The 10,562-nt window shown below is 30.7% G+C and overlaps 1 pseudogene; it reads right to left on the reverse strand.

Annotated features, from left to right (window-relative positions):
• Positions 1–1,675: 1,675 nt before the first annotated feature.
• On the reverse strand, positions 1,676–4,010 carry LOC150026639 (uncharacterized; annotated as a pseudogene).
• Positions 4,011–10,562: the final 6,552 nt, after the last annotated feature.

The following is a 10,562-nucleotide window of genomic DNA, read 5'->3' on the forward strand; positions in this document are numbered from 1 at the left end:
AGCGCTCGTTTAATGTCATATAGCTTGACGCTTAATTCATTTAAGGATCATTCAGGTGGATCATAGTGGTGTGCCTTTCAACTTCACCACCAAAATAATGTTTCAATCTTTGTCCATTGACCACCCAACTTCTTTTTTAGGTAGGATCTTCCAATTCCACTGTTTTGTATGGTTTTACTTGCTTAACATGGAATGGTCCTGACCACTTTGATTTGAGTTTTCCAGGGAAAAGCCTCAACCTGGAATTGAATAACAACACTAATTGACTTGGTTCAAAAGTTCTTTTCAAATTTTTTCTATCATGATAAAATTTGACTCGATCTTTATAAAGTTTTGAAGATTGGTAAGCATTGAATCTCATTTCTTCAAGTTCATGAAGTTGTACTTTTCTCTTCTCTCCAACAACTTTAGGATCAAAGTTTAAGAACTTGATTTCCCAGTATGCTTTGTGCTCCAATTCTACCAGAAGATGACATGCCTTACCGTATATCAATTGGAATAGAGACAAAGTTGTAGGTGTCTTAAATGTTATTCTATAAGCCCAAAAAGCTTCACCAAGCTTGTTAGACCAATCCTTTCCGGAAGAGGATACTGCTTTTTCCAAAATCTTCTTAATTTCCCTATTATAAATCTATGCCTGACCATTAGTTCAAGGATGGTAAGTTGTTGCTACTTTATGTTTAACTCCATAGTGTTCTAAAACTTTTGAAGCTGAGCATTACAAAAATGTGAACCTCCATCACTTATCAAAACAATAGGAGTATAAAACCTAGTGAAAATATTTCTCTTAAGAAATTTGATTACAGTTTTGGCATCAGCTTTCTGAGTTGCAATTGCTTCCACCCATCTGGAGACATACTCGACTGCCAGTAACATATATTCATTTGAGAATGATGATGGCAGTGGTCCTATAAAATCAATTCCCCAACAATCAAATACTTCAACCTCTTGAATGTTCTGCAATGACATTTCATGCCTTATGGTAATAACTCCAGTTCTGTGGCAACTATCACAGTTCTGAACATGTTCATGTGCATATTTGAACAGAGTTAGCCAATAAAATTCAGATTGTAACACTTTAGTTGTTGTCCTTTCTCCATTGAAATGACCTCCATATGGTGAATTGTGACAATGACATAGAATAATTTTAGCTTCATTTCTTGTAACACATCGCCTTATAAAATTATTTGCATAAACTTTGAATAGATAAGGATCATCCCATACATAATGATTAGCATCTTTGAAGAATTATTTTCTTTTGATGCCATCCAAAATCTTCAGGAACTACTCCTACAACTTTAAAATTTGCCATATCTACAAACCATGGCCTTTCTTGAATTGCAAGGAGTTTTTCATCAGGGAACTCATCTATTTCTTATGATTCAAGTGCAGTTACTCTCTCTTCTTCTTTTGCTATTAGAGATTTGCTGAGAATGACTGGTTTCTCCCCATTTTTTTTCCAAAAATACATATTTCAAATGGGCTGGTAGCTGTTTCATTTCTAACTTCTAAGATTGAGAAATTTCTTCTTTGATTAGATCTTGCTTTTGACTAGCATCATAAATAATCTCTTTTTCCTTATCTAATTCTTGCACATAGTCTTGTATTTCTTTTCTTTCCCCTTCATTTATGTCTTCAATACTACTCATGATAGTTTTCATTAAAGGTTCAACAATCAATTTTTTTTCTTCTGAGTTTCAAAATAAATATCATCAATCACGTTCACTCTGAAACACTCTTTGTGATCATTTGAATATTTCATTGCTTCAAAAACATTAAAGCTTACTTCTTCATCTTGAACACAAACCTTAATCTTCCTTTGTCTACATTATAACTTTGGTAGTTTTCATGAATGGTCTTCCCAATATTAAAGGTACTTCAACATCTTCTTCAATATCCATAACAACGAAATCTACTGGGAATCGAAATTTATCTACCTTTACCAATATATCTTCAACTATTCCATGTGGATATTTGATTGGTCTATCAACCAACTGCAAAGTCATTCTTGTTGGTCTCACTTCTACGTCTCCAATTTTCTTTAGCATTGATAAATGCATCAAATTAATACTAGCTCTAAGATCTAATAATATCTTTCCAACAGTGAGATTTCCTATGGTAACTGGCAAATTGAAACTCTCAAGATCTCTAGATTTTCGTGGTAATGAGTTCACTGCATCCATCTTCCAATTCAACTATTTCCTGGTCATTGAATTTTCTTTTCTTTGTCAATAATTCCTTCGTGAATTTAGCATATGTAGGCATCTGCTCTAAAGCTTTAGTAAACGAAATGTTAATTTGCAATCTTTTGAAAATATCCATAAATCTTGCAAATTGTCTTTCTTTGTTTTTCTTTGTAGGAGCATGTGGATAAGGTACATCTTTTATAGGAACACTCCTCTCTTGTTTCTCACTTTTTATTTTTATTTTTTTCTATTTTCTCTCTAATATCTACAACATCTTCCTTATTTCTTCTTTCTCCTCCCTCACACTCAATATGTTCTTTTTCAATCTCTCTATCTTTTAAAACCTTCTCCTCAACAATTAAATTGTCCCCAATTCCTTTTCCTATATCTTTCCCGCTTTTGGTAGTGATAGACTTGTAATGCTGTTTGGGATTGGTTTGTGTATTGGTTGAAAAATGACTTTCTTTATTATCAGCTAACTGTTTAGAAAGTTGCTCTACCTGTGTCTCTAAATTCCTTATTGATTCTTCAGTATTTTTCTTATTGGATAGAGAGGCTTGCATGAACTTCTCAAAAGTATCCTCCAATTTGGATGTTCTCTTATGAATGGAAGGATAATGTGGTTGTTGCTGATAAGGAGCTTGTCTGTTAGATTATCCACCCTCTTGCTTCCACCCAAAACCTTGATTTGGATTATTCCTCCACCCTTGAGCCATGTTATTTGGATAGTTAGATGAAAAGTCGCCTTGCCTTCCTTGATTATTCATATACTGAACCTCTTCCTTTGATGGATTTTGATAAAAGCATTGTCCATTAAGATGATCTCCCCCACAAAAATCACACTTCAAAGCTTGATTCTGAATTGAAGAAGAATTTACTGCATGTAACTGTTGAGGCAATTTTGACATTTGCTTGGTTAATGCATCAATTTGTTGAGTCAAAATTTTATATTTTGCTAGAATTGTATCTAAAGTACTAAAATCCAACACACCTTTCTTTTTCACTGTATGTCTATCGTGTTGAGCTTGGTAGTCTGTTGAGGCTAAGACATCAATGATTCTTGTAGCTTGCTCTGCAGCAACAGTCATGATTGTACCTCCTACTGCAGCATCCAATATCATTTTAGTATCAGACCTCAAACCATTGTGGAATATGTTCAAGTGAGCAATATCTTCAAAGACGATTAGGGAACTTTCTTAACATTACTTTAAAATGTTCCCAAGCTTCACAAAAAGGTTCATTTGGCCCTTGCCTGAATTTGGGGATATCAAACTTAGCCTTGATATATCAAGAGAGTGGGAAGAATCTATGTAGGAATTTCTATTCTACATCATTCTAGATACTTAAACTCTAGTTTGTATGCGACTTTAACCATTCTTTTTCTTTGGTTGCCAGTGAGAAAGGAAATAAACACAGATATACAATTTCAATATCATCTTCCTCGAAGCCCATGGTCCCAACTAACTCATAGAATGTGGATAGATGAGTATAAGGATCTTCGTGATCCATTCTAGTGAATTGATGAGTACTAATTAAGCTAAGAAAAGTTGGCTTCATTTCTTATGATTTGGTGGTAGAAGGTATGGCTATGTTGGAGAAATGCCTCGGTCCTTGTTGCATGGCATAGTCTCTCAATGTTCTTCTAGGTGGATTTTGTCTATTATCTGCCATTTGTAACTCTATTTGATTGTGTGAGTTGAGAGTGTTGGAAGATTCTCCTTTTGCTTGTCCTTCCTTCTTTTCTTTTCTCTTCTTGCTCCAATTTTTTCTAGTTGTCTTCTCAATTTCTTGGTCAAATTCCAATTGATCTTCAGGAACCTGCCCTCATAATAGCATATACCTAAGACAACTCAAGCAAGGATTAGCACAGGACAAAAGAATAAGATCCAAACAGTTGTCTATTAAAAAAAACAAATTATTCACAATACTCAACTGTAATATAGTATTGTTTAAAGTATGAATGTCGAATCCACAAGGAACAATTTTAATTAAGATGTTTTGCTATAAAACTCATCAAGTATAGAAAATAACTGTGAGAACTTGTTCATAACCAAATTAACATTTTCACCAGAAATAACTCAAAGTTTAAGAATTGATTCAACAAGTAACAAAACTAATTTATCAAATATAGATAAAAATACTTGGGATTGAATTGTTTCTATCCCAGTCACCTATATTTTGGAATAATACAATATATAATACTCAAAACTAGTTATTCTTGATGCTGTAAATTTTAAGTCATTCACCTTGATTCCTCATAAATGAAATTCATAAGATAATTGATCAAACACTGATTCCTCAGATATCTAACAAATCATCCAACTTTATGACATAGTTATGATGTAATTAGTAACATGAAATCTATTCCTAGCATTACAAGTTATCAAATGTTTTCGTCTATTTCATATCCATAAAAATACTTTCCAATTAAATTTAAGGATAAAAAAATAAAGACTCCATTGATCAGATAGAATCCAACAATAAGCATCAAACGAAAATACCAAGAACAAGTAGAAAAGAAAATATTATATATATATATATATATATATATATATCACCAAAAATATATTTGATTAGAGTAGATTACATTCAATCCCAAGTTGAAAGCAATTAGCCGCTCATGATAACTTCTCCAATCTTCATTCTTGATCTGAATTGCATAAGAAGGGCTTATCAGAGCAAATTTCTCTCCCCCAGTATAGAGTTTCTTTGTTTTTCTCTCAGTAACCTTTCTAATCTCTCTCCTTCCTATTTTTAACTCTGTTTCAAAATTTATTTAATGAAATCTAGCTCAAGCGAGCCAATCTAGCTTAGGCTAGATATTTCAGTGGTGTTTTAGCTTGGGCGAGATATTATAGCCAGAGTTAGCTTAGTACTTCACCATTAACTTAATCTGAATAATTTTAGTCTTAGCTAAATCTTCTATCTTGAGCGAGATGTTTCTTTTAAATTTCCTTTCTTTACTTCTTTTTGTGATCCAATTTATATGTCTTTGCTTTCTTTCTTTTAAATGCTTCACATTCATTTGAAATTTACAAAAAAATCGGGATTAAATTTCTTCATTTGTTTCTTGGTTCAAAATGTATAATCGAATTCAATAATTCTCAGATTAGGATAATTTTCTGACATTAAGGAACAATTAAGTTCCAAAGTGTTCAATTTTCTCAATTACAAATACTACACATTGACACTTAACCTTCTTGTTTATTTGGTTATACTACATAAGAGTAGAGCAATATTTGAAATAACTGAAAATTTTATATTTTTGTTTCATTATGAATACCTAAGGCTCATAACTAAGGAACTCTCGAATGACCCCAACAATCAAAATGAATATAATTAAATGAACTTTTTATATTATGAATTGCTTACAAAAGTATTCTTCTATAATACTTAAAAAAAATATATAATGCATAGAATTACAAAGTCTTTGTTTGACATTTATCCAATAATCCACACTTACACAATATTTCAATCCCTATATCACTTATGTGACCTAAACACACAAGCCACAAAGCATTATGGAACTTAGCGTAACGCAAGAAGAAAAATCCTTCTTTTAATAATGAATTAGATCGTCTTAACTATTCTTGATATGTTTTGGTTTCTCAATATATAAATTGTATCAATTTTGTTAATGATAAGCCAATTTAGTATTTGTATGTATGAAAAGTATAAATATTATATAATTATTGAGTTCGTATAACAACTTTATAATTAAGTTGTAATGGGTAAGGAATAATGTAGTTATATTTGTGAAAGAATCATTTTACATTATTATATATAAAAACAAAATTGTAATTTTTCACTTTCAAAGATATTTTATAATAATTTAAATTAACAGTGTTTCCCACTTTCAAGAATTAAATTTACTATATCATGTAATTATATAAAACCTTTTGGTAAAATAGAATTAAGTGTTTAATGCTTGCTGGTTTGAATCTCAAAAATCAATTTGTTGAAAACAATATTTGGTCAAACACAAATTTTACCTTAATAGCAAAAATATCATTCTTTAAGCATGATGTATTATTTATATACAGGGATTAATTATTTGTTTCAAAAAGCGTTGAATATCACCTTCACTCAAAACAATGTTACAATCATTAAAAATAGATGTAATTCTCATTGAATCACATGACGAAGAAGAATGCACCAACAAAATGTAATAATTTTTTTTTTTACTTTTTCAATATAATTAATTTTGCATTTAAGGAACTCTGCATTGTTTATTCAAACAAAAATAATTTTAATTTATTGTAAAAATCAATCATTTTAAATTTATTTATTTTCAAAATCAATTTTATCAAAACATTTAAACCAACGATAGTACTCTAAATGAACAGTATATTATTATTATTATATTATTTCATAAAATGAAGAATAAATATTTATCATGAAAGTGGTATTTGAAAAAAATAATAAAGTGGTATTTGAAAAAAATAAAACATAAAATACATATTGTAATGTCTAGACCGAATGGTCGAAAGGTTGAAAGACCGACAATAAGATTGAAAACTAAACAATAATAAATAAATAATTAAATAGTAAAATACTGTAACAAAGTCCTTTAAATAGACACAAATACTGTATGTTTAATAAATATTAGGTACAAAGAGTAAAAACTCAATTGGGTCTAAAGCCCAATAAGAAAGTACTATAAGGTGATCAACCCAAGAGATTTTATCTGATAATTAACTAAAATCGATGATAATTAACTAAAATCGATTCTGACTTTATCATTGGAGTCCCTTGCACATATATACACCTACCTGAGAGCTAATATTGAGACCAAAAACTGAGAGATCCAGTTGATCCAGTACATAACTTATTTCCAAGCCCAAACCCAAACCAATAAAGGCAATTGCTTCCTGCACCCCCACTTTTTTCTTCCTGCACCCCACACTCTTATACAAAGACAAAATTTACCCTTATTAATTTTTAAAATCCCAAAATTACCCTTAACCTAATAAAACCCTAAAAATTGGAAATGAGTGCCGTTTGTACGTGCAGGCAGCATCGTCTTCCTTGGATTGTTGATAGCAGCGATGCAACACTTTCAAAGGTTATTCTCCTTTCAAAGTTTCATGTGTTTCGGATTTTCACATCCGTTTTTGTCATGGATTCTTGTTTTTGTAAACTTTTTTTCACATTCCGAATCACAGAATCCGGTAGAATTTGGAATTTGTGGATCTGGTAGTGTCCCGGATTTATGGATCCGGTAATATATTCTGGATTCATGAATCCAAAATTAATTACATTGTGTTTTCTGGATGAGGAGTTTTGGAAGTGTAACTTTTTTTCCATACAATTTAAACGAAGCAAAAATAATAGAGGAATAGGAGACAGAGGTCTAATGGTTTTCCTACTTGAATAACCATCTACGAATTAAAGCTTTTGCTACCTAAATCATAAAGTATAAACACTAAAAACTAAAAACAATGTAACATTGGTTTGAATGAGATAAAAACCATTAAACGTGAAATTTTTATAATAAAAATCAATTAAAAATTCACTTAAATTATAACTTTAAATTGTTTTGTCATAAGATATTTTAATGTAATTTTGGTAATAGTCGACAATATTACTCTGATAACAATCTGAAAAATATATATTAACCTTTGGTGATTTAAATTAGATTCTAATGTACTTTAGTTTGCCTTGCTAGTATATTTTGATTGAATTTTCACAAGTTATTATAAATTGGCTATTTGAATATATAATATGTTAAATTAAAATTTCCAAATGGTAATGCGTGTTAAAATTAATATATAATTTATAATTAAATTGAATTTACATGCATGTGTTGAAACACAGTTCTAAAGTTAATTCTATCAACATTAATTTTATTAAATTTTTAACTGATTTACATGATTGGTTTAAAAACTATTTTAATAAAGGTGTTTGACCTTTTGACCAGGATAGAAGACAATTGGAATGATAAAGGCAATTGAAAACTCACATTATTTTAAATTTTATTAAAAAATTTAAATTACAAAACATACTCATACATTTCTGTATAATAATGACAGTTGAAGATTATTTAAGTATCTTTTAAACCATTATGTATTAACATAAGCACATTTGTTCTAATTTATATTCTTTATTGTCAGTCAAATGTATAAATTAACAAATTTAATATTATTTATTTAACATACAAAGAGATGCATTTTCCTACAAGAATTATTATCAGTCAAATGTGTAAAATAGATGCATGAACACTCATACGAAGATATGTACCATTTTTTTCTCCTATCATCGTTTTTTATTTGTTTCAGCACAATAAGTTAAAGATTAATTTGATTACACAGACACTAAGCATTTCGTAATGATGTAAATAGATGCATCTTCCCATAAATTAAACATTTCTGTTGAGCTAATAAAATTGTACAAAACTGAACACAAGATATATAAAAAAGTAGAAGAAATTCATTCAAAATAGATAAGCAGAAACAAGCATGCAGGAAACAACCATGTCCTATGACAACAATGTACTCTATAACACTTTCCTAAAAGATTTCAAATAAGACCCAAAAATCTATGAAATAGAGAAAACATGGGTGCATTGAGAGAGATCTTCAATCAGATGGTAGTATCTTGAATCCCATGTTGTCGATTTTGCATCATTCACCTCCACGCATTCCAAAACCAGCACCGTTGAACATTTCGCCACTTGTGTTGAAATTATTAGAGTTATGGTTAAAATTTTTGTTGTTATTGTTGTTGATGGTATCATCATGATCATGATCATTCCCTTGTATACCTTGAGGAACATATTTGTAAATTTCAGGGTTCTTGAAGGTAGAAATGGTCAAGTTGACATCGTTACCGGCAACAACTCTACCACCGACGAGGCCACCGAAGACTCGACCATTAGAGGTGGAGAGATGTATCCCAAAAGACAAGGAACGAGGAGGAGTGGCTCCAGGGAGAAGAGTGTATTGGTTGTTGTATAAGTAGGAGCCAGTGAGGGAGAGCAAGTTGAAGGGTCCATGGAGCATGACGGCGGAGGAACCAGTGGGGACATGGCGGAGGGTGACGGTGGTGATAGTACCGGAAGCACTTAGGATGGTGAGGCTGACATGAGATCGACGAGCTATGTGAAGAATGGTCTCAATGATGTCATGTCCTGGAGCGACATTAACTATGAGAATCTTCATGGGGGGTTGTGGCATACTATGCTTGGGCTTGTTCTTGGAGCCTGGGGGTCTTCCACGTGGCTTCTTGGAGGGTGGAGTGGTAAGAGGGAGATTCTCCCAGTGTTGGCTTGTGGTAAGTGGTGGTAGTGATGGAAGGGGAGGAAAATGGGAGAAGTTAGTGTGGTGCTCCCAAGAGGATTCAGAATCTGACTCTTCGGATATCGAGATTTGGGAGATGGAGATTGTCGTGGAGTTGTTTGTCATTCTGCTACAAAAAATATTACAAAGAAGACACCGCTAGATAATGATTCTGGTGATTTTGAAGCTTTGTTTCTGGCTCAATATATAGTGTGGTAGTGATGGTAATGAGAACCAGGAACTTGAGAGAGCAAGATTTTAACTCTAGAAACACAATATTTTTACAAAATTCATTTACTCTTATTTGAAATTTACTGAATTGGATAAATTTTAAAATAATACCTAAAATAAAAATTGCTTACAAATACGATTTAAAAATACAAAAAAAAATGTACTTTTCATGTACGATTCTTTACTTTTTGTTTTTCTTTTATTAAAATTGTACTCACCCACATTACTTCACTCTAAGCATATCAACCTCTTAGCCATGAAACTCAAGTCAAATTGTTTTGTCTTCCATCACGATCAACAAGAAGATACTGCAATGTATTAACATGGAACTCCAATTCAACACAAACACGAGTATACAATTTGGAAATTTTACAAAAATGGTGCACTCTTTTTTAGATTTACGTAATGGGCAAATAAATAAAAAAAAATAGAAGAATGAACATTTCTTAGTCAAAGTTTTTAATAGTATAGGCAACATCAATTAAATTCATTAATTGATTATTTTTTTAATTAAAGTTGTCAACTGGATTGAACATTGGATTGACAACTTCAGTATATTTTATCTCAATTAAAGTTGACAATTCTGTTGGCAAGTTCAGTTAATTTTTTTAAAATAATTAATATATTTTAAAATTAAAAAATGTACATAATAATAAATTTTTTAAATTAAATGAAGTGAATAAGAATAATGTGAAAATTTGTATTTTATAGATAAATAATATTAAAAAAATTAAAACTAAATTTTGTTTTCACAAAAAAACAAAGTTACCTAAAATTAAGTTGGATTTTAATAAGTTGTGTAATAAATATAAAATATTTAGTACTTTTTAAATATTGTTAAAATTTAATTTATTTTTTTAAAATTGAA

The sequence above is a fragment of the Phaseolus vulgaris genome, chromosome 6 (genome assembly GCF_051622355.1).
Source record: "Phaseolus vulgaris cultivar YP4 chromosome 6, ASM5162235v1, whole genome shotgun sequence".
Lineage (NCBI taxonomy): Eukaryota > Viridiplantae > Streptophyta > Magnoliopsida > Fabales > Fabaceae > Phaseolus > Phaseolus vulgaris.